A 15,187-nucleotide genomic window follows, 5' to 3' on the forward strand; every position below is an offset into this window, starting at 1 on the left:
TCAAATACTGTTATCATTTGCTTTGATAATCAATACCATTCACATAACATTTTTAACAGACTTTTACTTATCTAAAAAAATTCTTAGAGTATCTAGAGTCTAGACAAAGCTCCATTGCTAGCATCAGCAGTATGATACGGATCTCCATATTCATATCACGCTGACCTCCGGGTACCCCCCGACATCGTGCACGTCGCAGCCCAGCAGGTGGCCCAGGCCGTGGGGCATGAAGACGGCTCCCAGGCGGACCCCCATCATGTCCTCCACGTTGCCCTTCAGGATGCCCAGCTTCAGCAGCTCCTCCAGGTGGGTTCGGTCCGCCAGCAGGTGCATGTCAGCCCACTTCACCCCTGGACGTGTCAAAGGCCCCCTAGTTATAAGGTGCGCCTTCTCGGGCACATTGAAGCCTTCAAGATGTTATTTTATGAAGTAGTCACACATGTAATTAAGCTTTTTTTTTATCAACAAAAATATCCGGAAAAATTCTAATCTGCATAGATTAATGTCTCAGTCAAGTCTCATAGTGCTTTTCAAATGGACGAATGAAGAGCCAAGAAGCATCTCTATATCTTCATAAGACACAGACTGCTGAAGATTTGTTGCCTATTGGTTCTCTTTTGACCTCTTTCATTCACAAGGTGTTCTTCACCCATCATCAAACTGCTACTAGCCATAAGGTTCTTATTCAACGTCATGCTGCTATGTCTCAAACATTTTTGATAATAATTGAGCATGGATTTTAAGTTTAACTAAATCCTAGTTTGTCTGTGTCAATGTGGAGGTTTGATTCATTAGTTAAGTTTCTGCTTGAGTAAGGAAACCGTTGGACCGTTGATGCCTAGATACAACCTCAGTCGTACAATAGGAAACAAGTGAGTCACCTTGCTTAAGGGCACTGGAGCAGCATTTTTAAATGTCCTACGTTCCCCAGATGCAGGTGTAGGATGAGTGACGCATCCCTCCTTTGGTGTAGCAGTAGTGCTGGAAGAGACTGCAAGGAAATCAAACACGACAGACACACAGAATAACATGAGACCCTGGATGTGTATTTCAGCAACCAGAAGCTTCAAGCTCTTGATGTCGACTTTCTACTTTGTTTGCCTATCATTGAGTAGGTCCTACCATTTAGATTACATGAACACTACACAACAAATCGATGTTTGTTCTATATTCATGCGCATGCACAAACACACACACACACACACACACACACACACACACACACACACACACACACACACACACACACACACACACGCACACACACACGCACACACACACACACAAACACACTCAAACGATAATAGCAGTGTCAGGTTTAAAGGAAAAATAAGAGTAAAGAAACGGCACAGGATAATTGGCAGAGCGATGCCCTTCCTTTGACCGTGTGCTTTTCAAGAAAGCGTTAAGCGTAGGTGCCCTGATCATCCACGGTAAAGCACATCAAACAGTTCTCTGTGACTCTCAACAGAGCACAGGAAGCCCAGCAGACCGCCGTGCTGAGCAGGCACCTCCTGGTTGTGTTTCACAAACACCACAGAGCCCTCCACAGGCCCTCCCAGGGCCCAGTGCTGGGAGGGGAAATGAAACTGGAGAACAACATTAGAAAAAAAATATATATATATCGCCTGACGACTGCACCTACTGCTTTTTTTATTATTAAAACATTACTCCCATGTCACCTCCCGGGCTTTGTACATCTGAGCCGTCGCGTTCAGTGCTATTTCATGTAGCTGATGATGTTCTTTGAAATGCATTTTTTTGAGTGACCCAGGGATGACATTGAATCTTCGTTGGGATTGTTACGGCCACAGTGCTGTGGGCGGGTGTGTCTGTTTCCCTCTCTCGTCTCACTCTCCAGGTCCCCCCCTCCCCCTCTTTACCTGAGTGGGGATCGCACCTGAGGAGACTCAATTCAATTAAATGCAGTATAATTCTGTGTGGAATGTCAATGATTAATGTGTGGAAAACAAACCCAATACTTGTTCATCTATTTGATGTGATTCAATATAAGTCAAAAAATTATGTTTCTGACTGAGAGTTTCTTTTTAAGACAGAGTTCACGTTCATGTTCACAAAAAACAAGCATGGGCAAAGGGCTTTGTTTAGTTTGAAGAATTAAATGGATGTTGTGAAAGTCGTGAACGCCATGGCTAGAAGCGATGGTTCTAAGCCGCAATTAAAACTTCCCAATGCAGCGCTAATGTGATGCTCTTTAAAGGTGTTTTGAATGTGAAATCAACTAAAAAATATCCCTTATTAAACATCCCTGGGAGTGCCCAGGGCAGTCACGGAATTTCAGTCATTGGACTGAATTATGCATACTAAAAATACTTATGCAGAAACAACATACTGCATTCAGGGCAGTGACAGTTCTGCTGCAGAGCGACTGGATTCAACTGAAAAGTGATGACCTCTACTAGATGAAACCAGAAGCCTCAGAATCTCATGACTCACTAAAGAGGAAGAAGCAATACAAGCTAGTTGACAGGTCACACCACTCGTCGGATGACCTGTATAGATATGACTGTATAGATGAAACCCTTATGTTGGGGACAAAATAATGTATAAACACACTGCACGATATTATGAATATGGATGTGCAATCCAAATCTTTTGTATACTGTCTAAAATTAATTGGAACTCATAGGCTTCAACCCTAAATCGGATCCAACGTTTTTGAGGGCTTCACTGGAGATCCTGAGTGTGTAGCGCATGATCTCCAGCTCCATATCAGTCTCGGTCACGCGGCTGAAGAAACAATCAGAGGTCAGCAGGCCGCATGTGTCCTTGCAACTGGTGAACCACAGTCAAGGCTGAGAGCTATGGTGGTTTGGTTTTTACATTACATTGATGTAGCAATTGACAATAAGAGCATTCAACCATGAAGATATAACCCAAAACGTTCAAGACTCATATGAGCAACCTGTTGTTAATGGTTACAATATCGAAACAAAAGCTAGAGAATTTAATGTTTGTTGTATTTTGCTATGTGAGAGGAATATTATGTTAGCGTGAAATGGTTTTAAAAACCATTACCAATGATTTTTTCTTTTAATAATAGTGTGATCACTTCAACTTAGGATACATAGTTTTGAATTATTCAGAAATCCCAATGAATTGAGTTATAATACGATCCTAGGTTATTCAATGATACACCTTGAGGAGATAAGGCCCGCACTCTTGTGGTTTCTCTGTGAGCCTGTCAGCCATTCCTACTGATAAGAAGGTGCACTCTCTCAGTATCTGATCTGAGAGTGCATGAGACTGCATCAGCACTCCAGATATCAGGGATCCATGAACTATAGACCTTCAACACATGGCCCAGAAACCAGAGAATGAATATGATTCAAATGGGAGACTGTGGTTAAAGATGGGAGCAGTGACAACAACGGCATTTTAAAGAAAATACGCATGAAGAAAGATGGATGAATATTTCTTTGTAGCTTGTTTGCTATGATGTGTATTTTGTCATAAAAACACAGACACACACACGGAGACACACAAACGCAAAAGCGCACACACACACACACACACACACACACACACACACACGCACAAAGACACACACACACACACACACACACACAGACACACACACACACACACACACACACACAAATACACACACACACACACACACACACACACACACACACACACACACACACACACACACACACACACACACACACACACTATCAAATTATTATGCTGGGGTGTATTCAAGTGAAAGAGTACCATCTGCTCTCTGCCTTCATGGATTCCCACAATGTGTGTCTGGGTAACAGACCTCTGCTTTGTAGGGCTCAAGCACTTTTATCCCACAGATCTAGAATCAGGGGGATAGAATGTTCTCTCCGTCAAAGTGAAACAGGGAACCAGAATCACCCGTTCACTCAAGTCTCTGGCGTCCTAAGCCCTGTGTTCCCGGGTTTAAAGCCATCGCTATTTCCCCGCTTCTTGCCTTCTAAATATCATGAACTCTTTCCTCCGAGTGGACTGTGGAGGAATTCAGATGAGCATTTCTGAATATACAGATGATACGGTACAATATCGACGAAAGCAGAACGAAACAGTATGTGTTCAGAACTATTATCTTTTTCTCGCGTTCAAAATCTTTCCCGAGACCTTTCTGGATTGGACGAGAGAAACTTTAGCTAGTACTGTACTCTTTGGGTTTTCTTTGATCTGTGACCGAATGTGGTCCACGTCACTTGTCTTGCGTTGCTGGTGTAAACAAGGAATTGCTATTTTTTGTATTTCTTGAACGTAAGGTAAATGTACCCTGACCATCTGGATGTCAGAAAACATCCACCTAGCTCCACCCAGCTTCTTCAGTTGGAGATTTGAAAGCGGATAGAATACTTAAAGTAGATGTTATGTGTCTATGTTAACAATAATCCCATCAGCTTGATACACCAGGTCAATGTCTTTATTGATTATGTTTGATAGTGTTTGGTATGTAAACCTGAAGTCAACCTGAACCTCACAGACATTATTTTCCCATGATAACACCACTATAATATGTATAACATCACTTTCACAGACATTTTTCCCATTCCTCATGGCTGTTACAGAGGCAAGTGTGTCACCTTTGTTTTCTTTGTGATCACACATTCAAGGCACAAAGAATTACAAATGAGAACCTGTACTCCGGTTACCAGCAGGGTTGCCAATGTAAGCCGGCTTGATCTAGACGACACACAATGTCCATTAAAGACCGCTGTTGGAGATGAGCAGGGAGAGTTCTATCAAGTGATTCTGGCCACCGGGTGTGCCTGAGAAGCATTCCTCCTTATTTCAGAAAATGTCAATTGATCTGGAGAGCCCAGAGCCTAATGCTGGGGACAGACAGGCTGGCACGGAGCCCATTACAGCTCTGTCTGAGAGGTGGGGGGGGGGGGGGGGGCTAGGACAACACACACTGCTCTTCACTGCACACAGGCCCAAGCACGAACACACAAACGGGCACAACCACATGCACATACACACACACAAATTCCCCTTTGGGAAGCTCGGGAGATTGCGAACAGGTCAAATCGGACTTGAGACCCTTAAATACAAAAACAAAGATTGAAGATATAATTAATTGGAGGACATGATAAAAGTGACAGACAATACTAGCCATGGTGGATCTATGTATTTCCTCATATAACAATGAATTGGCAATTTAAAAACAGCCGTGTTTAAAAAAATGCTGACTCACCATTCCACGATGACTGGATGCAGTATGGTGTTGATTACTTCAAAGCTGGCGGAGAAAAGGTGACACAGTTAGCACCAAGATACGTACATATGTGAGAGCTTCTGAAGCGTACGTTGTTTTATGTGGAAAATATGTAATCGCACATTTCTAAGGAAATAATTCCAGCTATTGGCAAGGATAAAACCATTATCCTGCCATTTATATGAACTCACAAAGCCTGGCAAAACCATTAGTCTAATCAAATTTGTTCCAAAATGAAGGTAATCACCCGCAATCTGTATGCACAGTAAAAGTCCCCCAGAAGCCGTCTGAACAAAGCACGATTACATTAATGAATAATCATAGGAATGAATAATTGGGGCCATGTGAGGCAGCAGTTATTGCCTTCAAACTGAGAGCTTCCCAGCCGCTTCCCAAGGTCAATGTTCCCCCAGAAGGTCACATACCAATGTGAGCGGGACGGCTGGATCCAGGCTGATCAGTGTCTGCAATCTGAAAAGGTCGGGATGCAGTATTTAGTGGAGCCCGACGGATATATTGCTTGTCCGATTTTATCTGCCAATATTCACCCTACACAGATAGATCGGTATCCGCGTGTATGCTTACCGAAATGCATGTGAAAACTTTATCTAAGCAAATCTATGCCAACACTCGGGACACCAACAGATTTACATTGGGTTCTGTGTGACGGATAGTAGCTCCTCTCCATACAGTTAATTTGTTCCTTTAGTTCATGATTTTATTGTGATGACGCCTGAATCATTGCTTGAGGGTGATTAGCAAATCCCAAAGAGCTGCTACGACCACAGAAGACCACAATATACATCCAATATTAACCGATATATCGATATCGCCAGTTTTTTTACTCACTAATATCAGCATCGGCGTCGGCCACTAAGATGCAGTCGGTTGGGCCTTAGTACTTAGAAGGCAGAGTTATTTCACTTACAGAGTATTACCCGTCTTCATAGCATTCATATCATTATCTTTGATCTTTTTATTATCTCTGTACATCTTCTGTACATCAAAACTCAATAACTCAAGTACTTACTTATTTGACTTAACTAAATGTCAAATGACATTGACAGTCATTATTTTTCAGTTCGTTTTGTGAAGATAAATGAAAAAAACGCAGGTCGTCAGCAAGGAAAAATGAAAGCAAAAGAAACCGCACGTGCCTTTAATATCCAGAAACCATTGGCTTGAACTAGCTCCTTAACCAATAACGAGATGTCATAACATTAATTAAATAAAATCAAGGAGTATATTACTGCAAGAACAATTTATTTTAATGACCACCTTTAAAGAAATGAAATTGACTTTTATGTCATGTGTCATTAAAGTAATACCGCCAGGCTTTTAAGATTCTGTCTCTGCCCCTCTTAGATGTTTGATAAAAAAACGAAGATACCGGTAGTTAAATAACAGGAGATGATTGAGATCACTAATGTACAGAATTAATCACAGTGCAGATATTCAAGAGGCCTTCTAACCCACTCACAATTGTAGTTATGATATGGATTCAGCGTTTGTATGGAACCATTACATTTGGACCACACCGCCATTTCAACACCAACACCAGCTATGAACTGAAGTAGGGATGGGTGGATTTCACCTTTAGAAACGGCCCTACAGAGACACAGCAAGTTTATGGCTGGCTAACCTTAACTTTAAAGTTCAGATCCTGGGAAAATGTCAGCCAACACAAGTGGACCAGAGCAGAAGTGATGACTTCCCTAGACTTACATCACATGGACTTACATCAACAGCATATTTCTCTTTGAAGTGCTCCATGGGATAGATCCTGTCAACACAGAGATAGAGACTAGTTAAGGTAAGGAAAGACATAATTTCTTGGATCAAAAATAGTGCCATTTTTTGAGTAACTCATAAAATTTGATGAAGATTGCAAAGATTACTCTTTTCAATTGTTTTAAAGTTGGTGCATTATATCCATACACAATTTTGTGCAGCATATAACTTTTCATTTGCTCAATGTATTGAACGTGTTGTAGACATTTTGAAACGGACCCAAAGCAAGCGAGTCAGTGACGGCTGCTGAAGATAGCATCTTCACATTATGAAAACCATGGTTTACTCTCCCATCTCGATGGCATAGCTCTCAGCCAGGTTGGGGAAAAAGAGTCCGGATTCTCCTGTTTATGACCTCAACAGCACCAATGAAATCAGCCTCGGTGAGTCCAGACGTCCATTGGAAAATTACTCATAGCGAGAAGGAGAGGTATTGAAGTACACTGATTCCACAGCCTTTGATTAAACAATCAATCAATCACAATTGATTGCACGGAATATTATGTCTGGTACTGATTAAGACATGTATTTTTCCCCCATATTGCCAGAACATTTTGGGCAAGCTCAATATCACATCCCTGCTCTGCACAAAGGAAGACAAAGATAAAGTGTAGCTGATAATCAGCCTAGCCACTGACACTTTCTCCTTTTGGCGAGGACCGATTTAGAATAATTAAATCTTTCCCTCCTCCATGCATGAAGTATGAGATCTATTCCCCCGACGGAGAGACCTCGCTGAGGCAGCAGGGCGCTGGAGGTGGAGGCTAGGCCTAGGCGCCAGACGGGAAGCCTCCCACCTGTCTGAAGACGTCGTCCGTGTCGGTGCAGTACCGCTGCTTCTGCTCCCCGCCCTGCAAGAGGACCACCGCTCCTGGGGGCGCTCCGGCGGCACCCAGCCCCTGGCACAGCCGACGGCGATTCTCCGCAAACAGTTTGGCAGACACCCTCAGGGTGTCCTTCCCCAGCCAGTAGGTGGGCCTGCCAGGCAGAAGACAGACGTGGACCACATGTAATGACTAGTAGAGTGGTAGCGGTCACAGTCAAGAGCGAGAAGAACTACGTTTCCAAAGAATTATAATAATCCTGATGCCGGATTTCTAAGTTCTAGCTTCTGCTTTGGCAGACAGCCCAAAGAAAAATGATTTGAATAAAGCTATTTTCAACCTCAAATATATTTACATTTTTTAGACACTTACTTACATTTTACTTGAATTCAAATTCAAATTATTAACGGTTGACTTCATCTCCCCAATGTTGGATGTAGTAGATGAGTGATTTGGGAGATCAATATAGATTAATAGGGTGAATGGGAATTAAGATGTGCCAAATGTCGTCATAGCCGAGAGAAGTTATGAAAAAATGTAAAGTTTAAATGTAAATCACCAAAAGTAATAATAGTAGTCAATAAACAGTCAATAAATATTCTTCAGCAAAATCAGGATTCTACAACCAAATGCATTAAATCGTTTTAAAGAATACATATACCACCAGGTGTGAGTGTGATTGGCCGTTAGAAGCCGTTTTGAAAATCTGCCTCTTCTGACATCACAAGTGGGCGTGTCCACCTAGATGTGTGACGGAGAGATGAGTAACTTTTGCTGCAGTCCACTGGGTAGGCTGGTAGACTGATCTATTCAGCACACATTTAGTTTGACATCCCATCTTGTGATGTCGGAAGAGGCAGATTTTCAAAACTGCTTGTAACGGCTAAACACAGTAACACCTGGATGTATATATGTCACTATTAAAAGGCGCTGTAGGTTCAATTTGAGTGTTCGTATAGTTGAAAGATCGGAACAGAGCACGATTTTGTAACGTAAATAACGCAAAAAACGTCCCTGTTCTCTCTGCTCCCTATTAACGTTTTTTTTAAGACGTATAATAAGTCTTCGGATGATCTTTTTGATTGACGATAAAAAACATAGGGGTCTATCATCTTCAGCTGATCTTTTCCATTTCGTACACAACCTGGCTGAAGACGGATCCTCCCGAGTTGCTCAAAGGTTGCAGGGCGGCGGTGGCATCCGAACCCCGGGGGACGAGCTTAGTGTCTAAGCTTATTATTTCAGCTAATATATCACAAGAGCTCGCAGCTGTTATGATATGCTGATTATTCAAATGTTATATATTCATAAACACAAAGTGATGACAGAGTCACGTGGTAGATTCACGTGACAGGCACGTCAGGTGTTTTTTTTGAGAAGACGTCAGCTGACCAGTGGTTTAACCAATAAGGATGTGAGGACCAACGCTAGCAGAAGGCTTGAAGGGTTGTTTTATATTACTAGCACATACTTACTAATAATTATATCACTTGTAAATATTTACTAGTTATTATAATGGATAAAGCTAGAGCTATTGCTTTGCACCTATTAAGCAGTCTTGATTATATTGAATCATATTGATGAAGAGCGAGGTATTACAACAGAGGAAAACTGGACCCCATAACCTGACTCAAAGTGATGAAATACAAAATTGAATTTTAATCTCTGTCCATTGAATTCAGGATCTGTCTCACTTACACACACAAGCACATTCATATACACGTTCTGTTTACTGCAGTCATACAATGTAAACAGTAGGGGGAGATGCAACTCTCTTTTAATAAAGTCGTTGTGCAAGACTGAAGTTCAACGCCATTTATTTCGAGTATACCCAAATGGCACAAAACAACTTGAGCAAGAGACTGACCATATTTGTCTGTTAGGGCTTATTGAAAAAAAAATATATATATTAAAGAAAATAAAAATCATAGGCCTGGCTTACACTGTGACCAAAGTGTAAGACTCAAACGACCCCGTATGAACAATATGCTGCCGCAAGACAATTCATTATTACAATGCATTGTTGGAAGAAAAACAACAATCCATTGCCCTTGCTTGACAAGGGGACAGAAACTATGTCTGTGGCAAACTTCTCCCATCAAGCCTAAATAATTTCAGGCGCACACCAGACGTTCAGTCTGTCCTTCGTGTCTTGTCCCTTGCCTTTTTTATTTTTTTTACATTTACCTATGAAATATGAATATATTAGCCCCCCTTCCCCCAACTGAGAATGGTTATCATCACTTGGCTGCATGATGGCCTATGCTTTGGATTTAATAGGAAAAGTCTGCCCTTGTTTTAAAGGACTTCACAATTAGCAATGAAAAACAAATGAACTGTGGGCTATGAAATATGATTATCGAAGCTCCTCAGATTTCCACCCGCGTCATCGCTGCTAAATTACGCTGCTGGCGCTTTTAATTAACGCGAGTCTAATTTAATTTGAAAATAGTCTTCATAATTCTACCCAATACTGATTGTGTTAATATTAGCGGGAAGGGAGTGCTCTGATCAGAATGACAAGTCTGATTGGAGAAAGACCTACTTCATATATGTAGGCTAAATTAACGCAACTGAGCCATGAGACGTATATATGCCTATAACTTTTCAGATGTCAGGAGACTCATCTGTCCAGCTTCATACCATAGGGTTAGCTTAGCACAGGAGGTAGAGTGGGTTGACTTTTAAACGGTGGGTTGCTAGTTCAATCCCCGGCTCCCCCCCCCCCTCTCTGAGTGTTGAGATGTCCCTGAGCAAGACACCGCACCCTAACTTCTCTCGACGAGCTGGCTGTCACCTTGCATGGTTGACTTTGCCATTGGTGTGTGAACATGTTGATTAACCTTTTTAAGTCGCTTTGGATAAAAGCGTCTGCTGAATGCTCCTACAACGCACAATGCAATGCCAGGCTCCAAGCATGTGGTCTCTCTCTGGTCCGTCAGGTTGGACTCTCCCGTCAGCGCCCTGCCCTACGTCCGTCATTGAACCCTCCACCCAGTGTCCCGCACCACCCTGATGAACCAGCAAAGTGACCTACCTCCAGGGCGGCAAGGGTAGGTCGGCGCTCCGTTACGGGTCACAGACCGGTCCGTGGCTTAGGGGCAACCAGAGGAAAACAAGCCAATGCCGCTGTGGAGAGCAGAGCCAATTCCCCGGCATCCCACATGTTTTATCTCCAAAGCCAGCTGTAAGTTGTGGTGATACACTTTAAACGGCAACGCTTTGAACTCAGAACTTTACTCCTGCTTAGGGGCTTTTGGACTCACAGATTTACGGCGGAGGGAGGGATGCTTTCAAAGACGGTGGCACACAGAGGAGAAACCAAGTACACGCGTAGGCCAGCCGGGTAGCACACAGTCCGGGAGGATAAACAAACCGATGTGTCTCTCAGGCAGACTGATCTGGAGAAGCAGGAAGCTAATTGTTTCTGTTCCTAGGCGGTGAACGTGTGATAACGAGGTGCATGCTCGAAGCATCCACGTTGTCACTCTCATCCAATATTGTTTTGATGTGAACTTGGGAAGTTTATCCCTGCTGATAACGTTTATTTACCAGAAAGACACATTAATCATTCATAAGTAGATACTAAGTTAGGTGCAAGTATGCTAGCTGAATATACGTGTTGTTCTTATTCTCCGACCACAAAGAACAAAGAGGACAGAGAGCTGTTGTTTTCACTGTCGTAGGCCTACCACATGTCCAGACTGCAGGTGAAGACCAATGTTGGATAACTAGGCAGTGAGTTAAGAAAACTTTAGAGTGAGGAAACGTGTTAAATTGGCTCGGTAGGAGGCGTGTTGCAGGCAAAGCGGACCTCATTAGGCACTCCTGCTGCAGACATGTTGCAATTACCGTGTCTCCCGCTCCCAGCGGTGATGAAGGCCCACATGTCCTTTCAGACAAAGGCGAGCCACAGAAGAGGGGGAGAGGAGATGACGGACCAGTCAAGGCTTTACTTCTCCTGCTTGCATGGTTCTAAAGACCAGTCATGGCTCCAGTCCTGCTTTCATTAAGGATGAAACCCGTTGACCCGTGGTCGTTAACGTTACACTGGACAGAAAATCTGAATTATTCTCTCACTGGAAGACCTATCATTATTATTATTATTATGCATGCCTTTTTTTGGGGGTATTTTCAAAGATGTGTAGTTATTTAGACTTGGTAACACTTTAAAATAAGGGCACATTAGAGTAACCAAACCCGACCCTAACCCTTACACAACCCTAAAACATCCCCACTAATCCAACCCTAACCCCTTTGAAACAAATGAAAAGACAAGCCTAACTCTAAACCTGATGCTAATGCCAACACTTATTATGTCATGAACAAATGTTAATTAATGGTTCATTCATGCACCCTTTTTGTACGTGTTACCCAGACATTGTATGATCCAGGATGTGATCTTAAATAGACCGCGCCCTTCTCTCTGGTCTCAGTCTTTACGTATAGCAGCATGTTCCTCTACGATGAGGTGTAACTGTCAACAAACACACATAATCACCTGTCTGAGATCCATCTCACCTTATGAGGCGCAGCAACACAAATTAACCATCAAATGAGGTTACACAGATCTGTGCCAAATCGCCTTGTGTCTCAGGACTGATAAATGGATGTGCATTTATGTTGACATGAAACTTTTTAAACCGCGTACTTAGAAAACTGAAATGTGGACACACAGTTAATACACTTTTGTGTTGCCGTTTTTTCAATTGATAATTCCAGTAAGTGTTGGAGCTTGAGGTCTACTCTTGCAATTACACACTGATAGTGGCTAATTTGTAGTCAAGCACCTCCGTTTTGCCTCCTTTGCATATTAAATGTTCATTCTGTTTGTGCATTCTAATTTTGATAAATAGCCAAAGCAATAAGCAAACGGGGCGAGCGAAAAACCCATTTTCACCAAATGTGATTCGATGACGTCAACTTGGGATGATATAGACGTCTGCCGTTTGAAGGTCGTCAATCTCCTCTCCCTTCTAATTCTTTGTTTAAAATAAGGATTAGCATGAGAAAAACTTATTTATTCACCACCTTCATACATAATCGTTGCTTTAAGTGCTTCAGAGAACATTACAGAACCATTTGCAAGGTAACATTACAAAAGGGTTTGTGTGTGTATGTTTGTGTTTGTGACTGTGTGTGTGTGTGTATGTGTGTGATGCTTGTGTGTGTGTGATGCTTGTGTGTGTGTGTGTGTGTGTGTGTGTGTGTGTGTGTGTTTGATTGCTTGCGCGCGTGTTTGTGACTTTGTATGTGCGTGATTGCTTGCATCTGTGTGTGTGATTGCCTGCGTCTTTGTGTGTGCATGCACGTTTACGTATGTGTATGTGTATGTTTTGTAAACCACCCATTCACAGGCATCAATAATGCAGCAAACAGAAAGCAGAAAGCTACGCAGAGCTTCTGAGGTTTGGCACAGGCGGGCTTATTGCCCTTGTTCCACCACTAGACGACCATCCTTCATACCGAGTCGGCCCGTCCTCTGGCTCGCCCCATGGGTGCCACGCTGGTGGCACCAATATGATGTGCCGATTCCCATCCATCTGCCGCGGTGCCGGCGAGCGGGACGGATGTGTCACCGGGGGTTGACTCTGCTTGTTTCCATCTTGTTAATATCCCTGGGAGGGGCGCGCTGCCGCAGCCACCCGGCCCGCCAGCCCGTGAGCTCGGGAGACCGGAGACAAGATAAACATGGACTTTAGAAGGCAGTGGAGACTCGCGCCGCACCGTGAATAACCTTGCGCGACGGAGGTAGCGGACAGGCGGGGCTCGTCTGCTGCCGCTGCTACCTAGGCAACGGGCGCCAGGCGACTGATTAATGCGCGGCCCCAGCGCTGCTCTCATCGCTATTGAATTAGTGTCACCGCGTAGAGCAAAGAGAGAACTCATCGGATAACCTTCCTTTAGCCAGGCAGGGCGACTAAAAATACGGGTTCGCTTGGCACAATGTAGGCACAAGGTTAACTCAAAATTACGTTTTACAGTGCTGCGGTATCGAAAGGTAATGCTGCCACCGTTCCTTCTGTGATTTGCTCTAAACTTTCGAACAAATCATTCCTTTAGAATCGAGAGGAAAGCACAGGTCTTCTGGTCGCAAACCTGCTCCCTCTGCCTATTAGGCCGGTTAGGCCCGTCGGACGCTGTGGGCTCCACAACTCAACCCGACAGCTGTTCAAAATGGCTTCATTTTCCCAATAACTTCAACTGTATATGATGGATGAGTGTGTGTGAGAACTGTATGTCAGAATATATACCAGGAAACTTTACCTCAGAAATGAATGCTCAATGTTAAATACACACATGCTACGTAGGATATAGAATTGATACATGGATTTTAACAAAAGCATCTCAGAAGCTATCACAGTAATATAGAGCGTTCGTTATTAGTCGTTGTTGCGTGTACATTTTGGTTGTGCCTGGGGGTCCAAATTTATTCAGTCTTAACCTTTGAACCGAAGGAATGGTTAACAAGTAAAACCTTAACTACTTCAGGGTGTTTTTCTGTTAAAGCCTTTCGACAAAATACAAATAATCGGACACACACACACACACACACACACACACACACACACACACACACACACACACACACACACACACACACACACACACACACACACACACACACACACACACATTCACACACAAGCATCCATGCACGCAAGCACAGACAGACACACACGCACACAAACACACAAGCAAAGTATGTCTGCCCAATTTTTCTGAAAATGTGTTTGCCAAATCTTTTTTGCAGAGAAGACCCATTTCTCTGTAGATTTGCTGTTGTCATTCATTTGTCCGTAAATGAAACGGTTTATAGAAAAATACTCACCAAGTGCCTATCATTGTTATACCAGTTCCATACAATTTTTTGAGGTTTGAGCAACCCAACAACTAAATTGAACATTTTCAATTTGCGGGCTGAGTTCCATGAGAGGATAAGGACAAGTGTTTATTGTTCTTGTTCCAGTGAGGGAGCTCAGCTTTAATCAAACAATCCTGCGTAATGAATACACTAACTCAATCAAAATGCATGACAAGACTTGGATCCTTAAACATAAAATGAGTGCAGTGGAGGGGCGAGCAACTGCACAAAAACACTCTGCTCACAACAAACCGCCAAGGAGCTTCCAATGGGCACTCTGACCTTCGAACATGCGAACGCTGTGTTTACGTCGGAGGTGGATTACGGTTGTTTGACTGAGAAATGAGTTCCCTGGGCGCAAGAGCTCGCCTGATCATTTCCGGAGGGCTTCAACACAGATTGCATAGAGAAGTCATTGAAAGGTTAATGTCTCTGGCTGCATGCATTTCAAACAAGTTCAACAATCCTCCTTGTGTT

At 43.1% G+C, this 15,187-nt stretch overlaps 1 long non-coding RNA gene across 1 annotated transcript; it reads right to left on the minus strand.

The window, feature by feature from the left end:
* Positions 1–880: 880 nt before the first annotated feature.
* Positions 881–5,864, minus strand: LOC115558841 (uncharacterized). Its single transcript, XR_003979378.1, has 3 exons — positions 5,656–5,864; positions 5,210–5,254; positions 881–991 (listed from the first exon to the last, which is right to left on the minus strand). It is a non-coding gene; the product is annotated as an uncharacterized LOC115558841 (long non-coding RNA).
* Between the last annotated feature and the right edge of the window lie 9,323 nt (positions 5,865–15,187).

The sequence above is a fragment of the Gadus morhua genome, chromosome 14, assembly GCF_902167405.1.
Source record: "Gadus morhua chromosome 14, gadMor3.0, whole genome shotgun sequence".
Classification (NCBI taxonomy): Eukaryota; Metazoa; Chordata; class Actinopteri; order Gadiformes; family Gadidae; genus Gadus; species Gadus morhua.